Source organism: Crocodylus porosus, unplaced genomic scaffold, assembly GCF_001723895.1.
Source record: "Crocodylus porosus isolate Cpor-Errol unplaced genomic scaffold, CroPor_comp1, whole genome shotgun sequence".
Lineage (NCBI taxonomy): Eukaryota > Metazoa > Chordata > Crocodylia > Crocodylidae > Crocodylus > Crocodylus porosus.
Genome location: NW_017728931.1, coordinates 110,617,044 through 110,632,554, shown reverse-complemented (window position 1 = coordinate 110,632,554; position 15,511 = coordinate 110,617,044).

Sequence of the window (15,511 nt, the reverse complement as noted above, 5' to 3'; positions counted from 1 at the left end):
TGCCTGCAGTGCTGGGCATCTAGTGAGCCACACATTGGGCTGTGATCCTGGTTGTGTGCGTGCCCCTCCCCATCCCAGCTGCAGCTTGCCCATGGAGCAGCTGCCTTGTGGCCCTACCTGCTGCCCTGTATTGGGGAGGGGGGATGAGCCCCTTTAGCCCCAGCCTTCTACCACCTATGCTCCCAAAAAAGATAAGCACCTTGTTTTGGGGAAAGTACAATATACTGAGAGAGATTTTTTTTTCCAGAGCTATGGCCCCAAAAAGAATGACAGAACTTAATCTTCAGGTCACTCACTTTTTCTTTCTTGCTCAGGCAAAAGCAACAGTTTTAACCTTTTCATAGCTGAATTATCAGCTGAAATTAACTGTTGTTGAAGACTGGAAACAATGGGCAGCTCAAGAATTTTGAAGAGATCTGAAAATACTGTGCAGGTCTGTGAAATAGGAGACTGAATTGCAGTTCTTCAGCAAAATTTCCAGAGATAGCTTGATAAGTGGAACATGAAAATTAGTGAGTTGTTAACATCTGTTGAGTGAAGAGCAATTACCAGGAATTGAGTGCTGTTCAACATGTTTATTAACTATTTGGATGCTGGTTTACAAAGCTTCTTGAGCAAGTTTGTGGACAACACCAAACTGGGTAGGATTCAGAAGGATCTCAACAGATTGAAAAGTTGGGATACATCTAACAGGATGAAGTTTAAAGCAGACAAATGCAAGGTGCTACACCTTGGGAAGAAAAATCAAAAACACAAAATGTGTTTGTGGATGGATGGCAGCACTATGGAAAAGGACTTGGGACTCTTAGTAGACCACAGACTCGATATGAGTCTGCCCTGTGATACGACTGCACAAAAGGCCAATGTGGTTTTGGGATGCATCAGTAGAAGCATTAAGTGCAAGACATGGGATTTGAAAGTACCTCTCTACTTGGCATTGATTAGGCCTCATCTGGAGTAGTGCATGCTGTTCTGGGCTCCACATTTAAAAAAGGATGTGGAGAAGTAGGAGAGGGTTCAGAGGCAGGTGAGAAAGATGATAAAGGGCTTGGAAGGCAAGATGTATGAGGAGAGGCTGAAGGAGGTAGGCATGTTCAGCTTTCAGAAAAGTCACTTAAGCGGGGACATGAAAGCAGTCTTCAAATAGTTGAACAGGTGCCACAAAGAAGCACCTTTTCTCTCTTGCTGTAGAAAAGAGAATGTGGACCAGTGACTTGAAGATGTAGCAAAGTAAGTTTGGATTGGATATCTGGAAAAACTTCTCCACTATTAAAATAGTGAGGTAGTAGAAGAGACTGCCTATGAAAGCTTTGGACTCTATCACTGTAGGTGTTCAAAAAGAGATTGGACAGCCACTGGTCAGGGATGATCCAGGCGTAGACATGTCTATGGTCTGTTATGGTTTTTTCCTGTGCTTCTGGGCTTTGCTTGTTGCCCCCTTTTCTGCTACCTGTGTCAGCACAGATAACTGGTAGGAGGGCACCGAGGGGTGGGGGGCGCACATGGCTCCCCTGAGATTGGTCCCCAACTGAGCACCTCTCAGGACGGGGCAGTTTTTTTGCCATGCAGGCCAGCAGCATATGGGGGGCGGGGGAGGCAGTAAGATGCAGCACAGAAATATAGGAGTAGATATGGGGCTTTTGGTCTGCCCCTGGGCCTGCCCGAGGCCCACCCACAAATTGTGCCCCCCCTCCCTTTGGACTTAGGAGGCATCAGTCACCCCTTTGTGTCAGGGCATTTTTAAGTCTTCCCAAAGACATCTGGGGTTGGCTACAACTAAGGCTGTGAACTTAAACTGGGGACTTAAACTCAGTGCTCCCAAAGCAAAGCTGGAGGTTCCTTGCTAGAGGGTCTTGCACCTCCGCTCAGAGTCAGACTGCTGACTTTATTTGGGGTCAGAAAGGAATTTTACCACATGGTCAGATGGATCTTTCATTGTGGTGTATTGTGTGTGGGGTGGGGAAGGGGGGGTTGCCTTCCTCTGTAGCAGGGGGCACATCCCTGTACCTGGGAGCTCTGCAGCATTTATTAACAATGTTTTATAGAAGCAGGACATTGGTGGCCTTGGTTCCCCTGCTTCACCTGTGGCAGGTTAGGGTGTTAGGTATATGTTGGGTCAGGGTTGAAGGTAGTTTTACGTAGCATTTATATTATGGTTTGTACTGGATGGTCTGGATAGGGAAGATCCTGCATGAGACAGGGGGTTGGACTAGATGACCTCTGGAGATCCTTTTAAGTCTTACTTCACTGTGACTCTAAGTAGATTCTAATGAGCTCTAATGTCAGCTGATTCTCTCAGAGCTGCCTGAACAGAAATACCATTGATGCTATTTTGGGCAGAAAATCAGCTTCCTTGCTAAAAATACACACCCCAATTTCAGAAGCCTGATGTCTTGGTGGGTATGCAACGAATACGTTCTTTTTGTTTTGAAACAGCTTTTCGTTTGTTTTACTATTGTTCTAACCAAGAAAAGGAAGAGATAGTAGTAAAATCATAAATAATCTGAATATAAATCTAAACTGTTGTAGGTCAAATGAAACATTTTAGGTGATCTTAAACAAGAAATTATGAGTTGGGAGTAGTTTGTTTCACCAAAAGACTTGCAAAATTTCCATTTTGATTGAACCCTAACTGTTTTTCTTGTGATATTTTAGTTTGGCAACTGAATGGAAAAATCTGTTTTTATCAAGTCCTCACAACACTGCAAATCTAGTTTATCTCAAATGCTCTGTCATGTTACATTTATCTGGAAGAAAATCACAAAAAAAGCAGTAAAACAACATATCTTGATGTGAATCACTGAATGTACAATGGGTCTCAATCTGTACCCACAAAACTTGTTAGAAAAACTCCCATTGATTCCAATGCACTGGCTTAAGCCCTAAAATTTAGACTGATCCACAGATTTCTGAGTCAAAATTCTTCAAAGCTTTGCTTTGGTTTTCTCTTGCCTGATTTTTTCATTACTCTTTGGAGTGAGTTCACACCATGAATTCCTGTCATTTTTAGAAGTGATACAGTCCATGACTTTTCCAAGAATTATATAAACACTGACAGGTGCTGTGATGTCAGAATAACTGATTCTGACTAAAAGAGAACTACTCATAGTACCACCCAAAATTTAAATCAGGTTCAATTAAGGCTTAGTTTTTGTTGTTTGAACTTCATAAAAACAAAGCCAAAAATCTGGTTAATATTTTTTTCTCATGATTATTTTTTATTTTCAAACGTCTCTTTTTTTCTGAGTTCTTATGCATGCTGAAGTAATATAAAAAAGCTGTCTTTGTAATATTTTTGGATGGCTCAGCTAAGGTTCATATAATTACATTCAGTTGTCTGAACTCGGGGCACTCAACCTCTGGCCCACGGGCCAAATGTAGCATGTGGAGCCATCGCATCTGGCCCACAGGGCTCCCCATAGGTCAAGAAATTTTTGTAAGGGAGTACTGGCTATTAATACAACCACTCTTCCCTCTGCTAAATTTCCAAATCCCAAGCCCTGTACACCTGGTTGGAGCCAGGCTTTGGCCTCTTCCCTCCTCTTTCTCCATGGGCCCTGTGGGGCTGGGATCTGGCTGGGCTGCCTCCCTCCACATGGCTAGATGGTGCTCTCCACTCTGGCCTCCAGCGCTGGATCAGAACAGCCATCTAGTCCAGGATCAGACCAGGCATTGCCCATCCAGCCCACTAGGGCTGCCAGCCCTCCAGGATTAGATATAAATCTCCAGGATACTGCTGACAGTCACCTGGGAGATAAATGATAAATCATTCATTAAAATAAATATTAAATTTAAATGAATCCAATTTATACAGTAGTCCAGTGGGTTTTTAAAATGTAATAGTAATGTGCATTTGACTTCCTGATGTAAAGTCTATACACCATAATCTATAACTGATCTATACAAACACGTGGCCATGTTCACGTTGTGTGCCATGTTGGTGCTGGTGTCCAGAAATCTTCTGGAATAGATTCAAACAGAGTGGTAACGCTGCAGCCCATGAGGAGGGAAAAGGTCAAGCACCACTGATCTGAACTATTGTTGAATTTTATTCCCCACTAGCCATTTCTAGATGTACTTGTAAACATCTAACTTTCTGACTTCTCAATTATTTATGGATAGTCTTATAGCACTTGCATTGACTTGTGGTATGAAATAATATAATATACATCAGGTATTGCTAGGCCTGGACATGTGACATATTTACACTGATGTAAATGACCTTTATAAAGGTGGAAAAATGGAATAGACACAAGATGGATACACTATAGTTTACTAGAATGTAGGGTATAATTACCCTACACACAATTACCCTGGTGGGGTGTCAGGGGAAGCAGAACAATTATGCTTGTGCAAATTATACCGGTATAAGTATCCACTTCTATCCCAGAATAGTCACTTACTTGAAGCAAACAGGTGCTCACTTCCTGGTAGTGAGAAACTGTAGTAGGGCCTAATATGAGTGCAGCTACCTTGGGATAATAGACATCTCTCTTCTCTAGATCTTGATATAATTTGACTTCAATGTATAGAAATATTGTTGAATATACCAGTCATGTGTCCAGGCCCTCAGAAAGTGATCTCTATGTTGAGTAAGTGGTATATCCTTCCCTCTAATTCAGGAGCATTATAGTTATTTGAGGAATTTCTGGCCTGGGTTGTTTCAATGATCACATTATAGTATTATAGTATTCCTGGATGCTTTTTGCTTGGATGATTATGCTTATAGGAAACAACAGCAGTGACAGGCTTGGACTTAAACTAAGTGGATGAAACACTCAGTCTGTTCACTGATCTCTTTCTGAAGTTGCTGGCATTTGAAAGGCAGACAAACTTTTCTCCTCCAGTAAGCTCACTAGTAAGCACCTAAGGGAAACACTGACGGTTTGGAAGCAATTTCATGTCATAACGGAAATTAGAATTAGTAAACTGAACAAAGTGTATTAGATAATATTTATAGCCAGTACTGTGCTAATTAAAACCAAGTTATTTTTTCCATTATTATTTACATATTACTGTTATGGAGCTATGCACTTGGAAGGATACTGCTGTCTTGATGTGCCAGCTTTTTGCCATCATTCTGTGCTAATGAGTAGAATGAGGCAGCGCATTCCTAAGCTGTACTGGAGCCTCTTGTTCTTTTCTTTCACATTTTTCATGACTAATCAACTACGAAGTAATAAGTGTTGCATGGTTTCTGTTGAAGCATTGCTTGTTGCTATAGTTACCAATAAAATGTACTTTAAAACTATGAGAATGGGTTTATAAAGAATGCCAAATAGTTTCAAAATTCCCTGCAGCTTCTTCAGATTACAAAGTGGGGAGTGGGAGTCCTCCAAAGCATATGTATTAAGGGGAAGAGACCAACAATGAGGACAAAATTGGACTTAGAAGTACAGTGGAAATCAAAATAGCTATGAGTCCCTGGGCCTGTCTATATTGCCTCTGTAGAAAATCAAAAATGCTGCCCAGAAGCAAGTCTTGCCCACTTGCTCCCCTTCAGAAATTAAACAGCACAGCTGGTTTAACGTAGTCTGAGTGTATACCCAGGGTGCATCCCGACTCAGGGGTGCTTCTTGGTACATGCTTAAGTTCAGATGAAACTGCTACACAATTTAATTTCTGGGCTTTTCCCATAGTGAGCAGCAGCAAGTGGTCTAGACGTGTGCTTCTCACCAGTGGTCCCATACAATATAGACAAGCCCTGTAAGGCCAGTGTGATTTAGAACTATGTACAAGAAACCATGATCAAAATGAATAAATCATAAAATATGGAACTAACAGTAAGCTTAGGAAGACCTAGTAAAGCCTAAAATATCCGATCCAGTTCTTAGTGCCTTAATATCTAAGACATCAGCAGTTTAGAGAGAGTTCAGTGAGGAGCAAAAATTAAAATAATTGGACTACTAGAAAGATTTTGGGTCAGATTCACTAGTATGCTTCAGCTACCTTGTGTCATAACAGCAATGAAAGTTTTCAGTTGCTCTTAACCCAGAAGTGAAACCAAACTTTTAACTGTTTTGTATTGTTGAAAAGGCACAAAAGTACTAAAGAGTACCCATAAGTAGGATCATAGAAGAGAAATCAATACAAGGGACAACTTTACCCCAATGTGGTGCTCAACCCATTGGCAATGCGTAGGGGGTACACATGCACTCTTTAAGCATGGTGGTACACTGCCTGTGAAAAGGCCCCACTGACACTGTCGGCAGCGCCTGCGAGTGGTTGCTGCTCACCGCCAATACCGCCAGTGATGTCCACCCCCTCCCTCTGCCCCCTCTGCCAACAGTGCTGTGGCTGCCTGCGGGAGCTCCCGCTTGCTGCCACTATGCTCCAGCTATCGACAGCGCTGTCACTGCCGCCTGCTTTAAGGTGGCTTTAAGTAGCAGATTTCAAGGTTATTATTAGTGTGCTCAAAGTTTATTTTCAGCGTTATGGCCTGATTCACTGGTGCATTAAAACTGACTTGTGTCACTCCAATGAAGAGGGAAAAGAACCTCCATGTCATACCATTTAGCCACTGGAGAATTTCTCCAGCAAATCTCCTATCTCAGCTACCTTGTGGGCAGGATGAAGGATATGGCCAAAAAGCAAGTGACGTTCTTAAACTGGGCTACTCAATGGCTGCCGTAATGGATCATGGAGTCAACAACCATAATGAGAGCTGTCCAGATGCCAAGCCATGCCCTGATGTTAATTAAAGAAGTCTGAAGGTTACTTTTAATTTAAATTCACTGCACGTGAATCCCAGTGACTCAAAATCTGTGGACTGAGAAGCCTCAGCATTTCCTCATCTCTGCATCTTGGAAGGCAGTGGCATAGAGGCTGCTGTGGTGGCTTACTCCTAAACAGGGCCCTTTCTGTTGTGAGAATCACCAGTGGCTTGATGCAACAGATATCGCTGCAAAGTAGCACAAATCAGCTGGAGAGGACATCAGAGAATCAAGAGTTGTAGTACAGAAGAGTTGCCTGTTTATTAATTTGGTTATTGAAAGCAGGAACTTCTGATTGCATTGAACCTTGAGTTTGAGTGAAAGATTAAATTGTCCAAAGTAGATGGAAAGAAAGGAAGGTCCTTTTGAACTACAAATGTCAAAGGTTTAGTCTTGCCCACTAGGCTACAACAGTTAGGGAACAACAGTTTCTATATCTAATGGCATACAAGAGAGTGATGTGGCTAGCAAAGCCTTTGATTCCCCTGCTTAAATAATTAAGTACATACATACTATTAGATCACCTGTGGCTGGCTTTTGCCATGAGCCTGGTGCAAACTCTGAACTCACACCTCGGAAGTGTGGCAAAAAGCCTTAACTGCTCTATCTTCATGTTGCCAACTTGAGCAAACCTTTGAACTTGAACTGTAAATGACCTATGTCAAGTTATTATTAAAAGGAACTACTGTGTGGAGTCATAGAAATGGTGCAAAAAGACTTTGCTTGGATCAAAGTTTGGGGTTTTCTGAGGTCAGGATACATAGATATTATTGCAACAGAATAGTACCTCCTTGAAAAAAGAGGTTGTGTGTGTGTATATACAATAGCAGACACTTGCTTTTGTAAGACAGCTTTAGTATGCCTTTTTTCTTTTTTCTAGGAATACAGGTTTTTTTCCTTGGAATGTCTTCCTCAATTAGTTGTTTCAGCCAATACCTTCTTGCTGATATTTTGTTTGTACACTCAGTTGGAATGTAAGCAGCTTCCACTTCCCAATTTGCTATCGCTTCTGATAATGACAAGCTTGGCATTGACAGTTCCTCCATCTCCTAAAATACCAATAACACATGTCCATGTTACAACCAAAAGCCAGTAGCTGTGTCAGTGGCCACTAATGTTTTGGAGAAAGACAGGTTTTATCATGTACTCAGGTACCCACCATGTATGCATTAGAATTAACTGAAGGTCTGCATAACAGAAGGATTAATTCTCTAGTTGTTTCAGCAACACAGGGAAAAAAACAACATAATGGATATTTTATACACATGAATTTACAAAGCGCATTCATCTTATTTTCAGGGAAAATGTGTGAAACTTGTTGGAACATAAACAGCAGAACTCCATGTTCTGCTCCACCTTACAATTATCTCCATTTAGAGCTATGCTTGTCTTGCACATTAGCAATTTCCAGCCAAAGCTCTGTCCTTTCCCACCTCTACATGCCTAATTACTTAAGCAGTGTATCCTTGAGGAGGAGTCCAAAAGATGCCTGAAATTATCACAGGCTGAGATCACATAACTAAAGATATGTTTTCATCTCTTTGATCAAAGCAAATGTTATAATAAGGGAATCAAATTACAGTACTCTTTCTTGCAAAAGCATAAAATAGAGAGGAATTAGATTGCCGACATCCAAAATGCTGTCCTAATGCTCTAGGGTATGCATGGTGGGGTGGGGAGGAGAGACATTTATAATTGGGTGTTTAGGGAATTGGGCACAAAGTACCTATTAACAATAATGGGTGAGGTGCATCTAGCATTGAAAACAAATGCTTACATGACCTATAGACAAGATTTCAAGAAAACCAAAGCTGCTGCTTTTTGCTTAGCCTGTAAATAAAGAGAAGAAATGACATTTTGTCTCTTTCCTTGCTCTTACACTGAAACTCCTTTATTGTGGGGGACCCCCACACTAAGCAGCAACATACAACTCTGCCAAATGATTAAACCAAGCTACTTTGTTAGTCCTTCCAACTGTAAATGTTAGTTGCATTCCACCCTGTCATGATACCCAACCATTCTGTAGTTCCTAAAGATTCCCATAAAAGGGGCTGACACACTTGAGGCCCCTTACCCTAGCTGGAATCTAGTTGATCCCTTCCTCTCCCTGCCCCCCTCGGTCCCTATTTCCTTTTAACATACATGAAGGACAGAATCCTGTTATTCCCTTGGAGGGGGGGTAGGGACATTATCCCATTACTAAGAACCCCTGGTCTAAATAAGCATTTCCTTCAAATGTTTTCTACCCTGCAAAGGAAAGGCATTTTTCTGAGAATAAGGAGGTAAGGGTTTCACTAAACTATACTCTAATAAAAGTAGCCAGGTCCTAAATTCTGTTGTGCTGATTGCAGGATTTACAAACATATTGGAAAAACCACAATAATTTCCATTTTGTATTCTTTATTTGTATAAACCAAAATAACAAGTTTGAAAAGATCAGATTTCATCTGTCACATCACAGCATTTCCATGACTATTTTCCAAGCCTCATAGTCTGTAACAGACCTGGTAAATGATCTGTAAAAATGTCTACGCATTCCAGACAGACATGATTGCAGCAATGTAAAAATCATATGGAAATAGCTTATACATAATCTGTCAGTGTTTTTACATTATGGACTAGATTTTCAGAAAGAATTGGCACACAACAGCTCCCATTTATGTACTTAAATAGTAGCTGAATTTTCCAGAGGTACCCAAATGGGAGCTGAACTATGTTGAAAACCCAGCCCCTGCAGCAGGAGTTGAGATCTGGAAATGTTGCTCCAGTAGAATCCTTAGATGTTGTGAGCAATCTTTTAAAATATATCTACTTGATATAGTATTAGCAATAACTCTGAAACTAATTATCCATAAATGGAAGCACAATACTAAGTTATCATTTAGCTTCTCTAGTAACAATGTTCCAGGTCCAGATCAGACCTGTCCAAAAGGCATCTTCATTTAGCCTTCACTATGCCTGCCAAAGAGAGCAATACAGATAAACACTTTTTATGACCTCTGCGTATGATGGATGGTTCAGAGCCTGTGTGCTCAGCAGGGAGGCACCTACAGTTAACACACAGGAAAAAAAAACTAGGCATACAGAGTTTTTTTAATTTCTGTCCTTCCTTGGAGCTTGGTGGTTGCTCATCTCTCAACTGCTTATTAGATACTTCTGTTCAATTAGGATCAACAGTGCCCAGTAGATAAGCACCTAATTCAGGTGAATGGTGGTGGGAGTAGACTTGTTTTACATGAGACTCCATAGTTACGGCAATTACCCGGGAAGTCGAATTCTGGATTCTAGATCCTTTTCAGCTTGAGAGAAGTGATAAATTCCCTTTTATCACTTCTCATGTGAGTGACCTAACCACCCAGAAATAAAATAAACATTGTTGGGGTATCCTCCGCCTTTACTGCTGAAGCTGGACCTCTGAACAGCCAGGAATGCAAGAACCATGGAACCAAAAAAGAGGGCGAATAAAAGGGAGGGTATTTGGTTTGCCCCATGATGATAACATTCACCTAGGAGAGGGTAGTTCTGGGTTCCAGTCCCTGATCCTGGGACTATTTATATATTTTGCATTGAACCTACCTGCCTTCACACTTACAAGTTTACATGAGTTTTGCTTTCAAGACTTTGAGGTGCAATTTTCCAGAAACACCGACCCCTATCTCTTTGAAACTTGGCAGGCTTCACACCCTCAGAAGGGGCTACAATCTCTGCTGTTTTCATCCAAATCTGGCAAAAGAATGACAAAGTTATAGGCAGCTTCGTGCTTCCCCATTATAGCTTATGGGCAAAACAAAACAGCATCAAAACAGTGACATGGTTTTGATGACATGAAATGGAACAGCACTTTCAAAATAAAATGAAACCCAAAATGAAACACTGTTCCATCGAAACAGCAAAACAGAAGTGAAACAGCAAATGAAATGGTGCTGTTTCGCACAGTCCTACTAGACATCTGGATGCTCAAACTAGATTACTTGTGACCATACTAGGCACTTAGGGATTTTTACAGGTGAAAAAATGGAGGCATCAAATGAATGTAACCTTCTAACCAGTTTTCTTGTCACAAGAGTGGGGTTGATCTGGATCAGTTTTTGCAAGTTACATTTTTAAATTATGCCAAAATCCCATTTACATGCCTAATTTACTGATTTGGACCTTGTCATAAAACAGCAATCCTATAACAGATCCTGTATTAGCAGCTGATATAAAGCAATATCCATAGTAGCAAATGTTTGCAGATAAAGCAGAGGCTGAAGGAAAAAATATAGACTGACAAAATTACATCTATGGATATCTCAAAATCTGGAGCCTAGTAAATAAGTTTCTTGTGCCTTGAGTATATGGATCTGTATGGATTCAAGTGTGGAGTCTCTCTGTGACATGACATTCATTTCTCACATGATCTGAAAAATAAGTGCTTATCACTTTTTTTTTTTTTTACTAAACATAAGCATCATCATTTTATGGGGCTGAACATCTATGGCTTATCTGATTCACAGTTATTCTATAAATATAAATATACTTTTAAAATTAGTTGGAATTCTATTTGTCTTTTGCATATTTTGATGGGAGATTATGGTGTCAATTGTTGCTATATATGTTCTAAAAGAAATTAAATCATTTAAACAAGAGAACTTGAGAAATAAAAACAGGAAATGCAAGGTACACAGGATGTACTTGCTATTTGCAGATCAGTTTTCAGCACTAAGGCTGGTTTAGCAATGTTATGCTGATACATCCTTAGCATTTTTGAGCTTTCCTGATGTTTTTGTTACAATGTGGTAGGCTAACCAAGCTTGAATGTACAATGATACCTGATCCTAATATTTATACTGTTAGGAACAAGATCATATAGCATCAGCTTAAAGGCATTTTTTAACAGAAGCTTAAAATAAAGTAAAATACTTACTGACCACTAGAGCTATATACTAGAGCAGTGAGGGCCAACTGTTTTGACAAGCCTGCCACAAATTAATCCCATACTCTTGCTGCCCAACCTGTTGCTCTGCTTTCTGCTTCTTGCCCTATATGCTACTGTGCTACTTGTCTTCTCTCTGATCTGCCACATGCCATGCACAGAAGCTTCCCATGCCATTTCTGGCATGTGTGCCTCAAGTTAACCACCCCTGTAATAGAAGTTGTAAGTCGTATTTCTCTTACCTATGTGTGTGGATCATAATGTCTGGATAGGGTCAATTTTATCTTGTTTCATGTAGATGGTTGAATGTGGACCAATTCCAATAGATAAAGCGCACACTATTTACACAATGTTTCCTTAATATTATTTATTATTCCTGGGGGAATGTAGTAGTAAAGAATAGGTCCAGAAAAGGAGCTCGCACAGAGCTGGGAAGGCTCTGTAAGGGCTAAGGACAAAGAGCAATGAAACCTAGTCTTTGGGAGGGAATTGCATTATGATTAATCCAGGAGAAAGTCAGTCACAGAGTGCAATTACAGTATTTTTCCAGGAGTGACAATCAGGCTAGACAGGAATATTGTCAGATCCATAAGAAAACCTGGCAACTCTATAATGAGAGAAACTGAAAACAGATGCTTTTAGATACAGCAGCTCTGCACACTAACATTTGGTGTAACATATTCACTTAGGCACTGGTTTTTAATGAATTGTCTCACATAAGGGGAAAGCTCTTGAGCATGGACATATGGAGGTGGCTAACGATGGACTTGGGGTGCCATTGGATCCCAAACAGATCACAATCCCAGACTATCAGAGATAGAGATAGCTTTAACATTAGGGCCAGTGGTACTAGGTTTAGTTTGACCAAGGTGAAGATGAACTCTAAGGCCTTAGTACTGATTTGGGGATGTTTTGTGGCTGGTAGGGAGTGGGAAGAAGGAAAGTCTGTCACTGCATCTTGCTAATAGATGTCTATTAGGAGTTTATCTAAGGGCTACACTTTCTATAGTTTTAATTATTGTTACATTTTAATATTTCATGAATAGCACCAGAGCTAGTGGAATCATGAAAAAAAGTATTTGCGAATAATTTATTTGAACAAATTCATTGAATAAATTATTCACAATGAATAATTGACTAGCTCTGCCTAGGGTATTCACATCGTTGGCTTTCTCTTTATTTTGGCTAGGGTTTCCTTTTCTTTTAGATGTTTAAGAAAATCGTTACAATGAAACCATCAGATACTAGAGACTCTCAAGCCCAGTTTTGGAAATGCCTTCAGTGCTTGCTTCCAAAGTCTGCATGGAGGTTTCTCTGCTGGAAGATCTGGAAAGGGGGTGTCAACCTCACCTATTTGCTACTGAGGTCTTCCCTAAGAGTCAATATTCCTACCACCTTTCTCAAATTATTTCACAAAGGGTAAACTTGGGTCGCAAGCAAATATGCATTAGTATGTTTGACATGAGTCATCTAGCTAGGTTATAAAGTGAAGCTGTTAATCATTTGATCTTAATTTTTAGCCTCTAGTGACTGCACATGTAATTATCTTCAGCTGGAATCCTCAGCTAGATACAGATGGAGAGAAGTCAAGCCCCACATAGGGGGTTACTTTGAACAAGTGATCTGTCACTGCCTGATATTTTTCTCTGAAAGAAAATCTGCTACCAGATGCATCTGTAGTGCTGCAGGTTTTCCCTCCCAGTGACTCTACAGATGTCTGTGTAGAAATAAGCAGCTGAAATTCCCCAGCCTTCCTTTTATTGCACAGGATCTAGAGAAGGGTGTTCACTGTATTTAGCTAATTATTTGTCTTAACTACATGGAATTGTTTTTAACAGCTGAGATGACCTATATTTATATATCTATCTATAAATATCTATCTATAGATAGATAGATAGCTATCTATATGTATATGGATATAGATTCATACCTTCTACATCCAAAAATGCACCAGTGCCAAATGATAATACATCTGGTGGACTCAGTAGGGTCTGAATAGCATTCTCTTTCTCATGCTCCCTGTAGGGCCTGGAACAACTGTAGTTATATCCTTTTTTCTGGCATGCCAGTAGAAGTCAGCTTCCATTTTAAAATCACAAATAGGAAGGCTGGTAAAACACAAAAAGTTACACAAATTTACTATTCAGTAGTTACTTACATTAATGGTTACTATTATACCCTTGACAAGAGTGAGCTTCAGTTTTGGCCACTGATACCCTGGCTCTCCCATATGACGAAATATTTATATTGGGACCTGATTTCATTATGTTAGCCTATTTTACAAATACTCCACATATCACAAAAGGGAATTCCAAACTAGTCTCCTGTCCTTGAAGTTTTCTATGTGCCACAGGTCAAGGCAGGAGGAAATGACAATACATAGCCATATCTCATCTGAGATAATACACCACAAAAACAGGATTATAGTTAAACAGGGTTAGGAGCCAGATGAGCTCATATCTCTTAAAATATTTCCCCCCAAGTCTTCTTTGAAATTCAGAAGGGCCAGCTAAGACACCACTAGGCACAGAGCATGGTGCAGACATTCACCAGGTGAAAATCATTCCAATTTTTTCAGCTTTGTCTTTCAACATGTAAAACAAATTGTAAATAGAAGGTACTTTCAAACAACAGTGAAAAAATGAAAAAAGTTTTACTAATGTTCCTAAAATATTAGTCCTAACTATTTTGCTATAGATGTGCAATAGTTTACAGGTGCTCATCCTTTACACATCTGGGAAAACTAAAGGTTACGCATGATACCTAATGTTTTCAATTTGCTTAACATCTGCTATTTTGCCTATGGTCTTTTCTAAGAAGTGGGAAGTGTAAGATTGAATCCTCTCAGGCCAAGAAGGGAATTGAACTTCAGTCTCCCATATTCTGGGTGAGTGTTGTAAGTAGTAGTCTGTTATTAAAAGGGGGCAATACTTCCTTTCTGGTTTTGAATGGTGGATGATGTGTCTTGTGTGGAGCCTGAGCTTGTAACCATTAGATATATTTTGAGCATACCTAGTGGATCAAACCTATAGAACAGATAGGCAGGGAATGCTTTATTTGTGGATCACAGTGGGCGCATCTACATGTGCACATTTACTGCAAAGTAACCAAAATTACTGTGTACTTCTGGTGTGTGTCTACATGTGCACACTGTATTGCACAGTAAACATAGCGACTTACACCAACTTGAGCATGAATTTGATACCTGCATCATGTGGGTATCAAGTTACACACACATAGTTACCGTGCAGTAATACATAGTAACCCCAGGGGCCTCACTGCTGGGTGCCCCCAGCCACTGGGGGCCAGCCTGAGCCCAGGTCCAGGACTCCTGGATAGCTGCCTCTCCTGGCTTCAGTTTGGGAGTAAAGTTAGTTCTAAATGCCGGCAGAAGGAAAGTCTGTTGCTGCATCCTGTTAATAGATCAGAATGGCTCTGGCTTCAACTTGGGATGAAAATTAGTCCCGAGTGCTAGCAGCCACGTGGCTGAAGGCTATAGCTCACCCTGGTGGCCACAGGGGCACATGGCAGGCTGCTCTGACCTGGGACTAAATTTAGTCCCAGGTCATCTACGTGTTTAGACACCAGCCTATTCCTACTTCCTGTGCAGTAATTTACTGAGCAGTAAATTTAAGGCAGCATAAATGCACGTGTAGATGTGCCCAGGGAGACTTAAGTGTGAGAGGGTTTGTGACTTTGAAGCTTGAAGACTGAGGCGTTTCTGGGTTTCTGCCAGAGCAGAATTTTAGGTTCTTGAAAAATTTTCATAGTGAAAACGTAGGCAGCTATGAATTTGGGGCTCTTACCAGATTGGTGGAACTTACAGGTTATGGTTCTTTTGGCCCTGGGTTATGCAGATCTTTCTTTACTTCCCTCTAGGAAA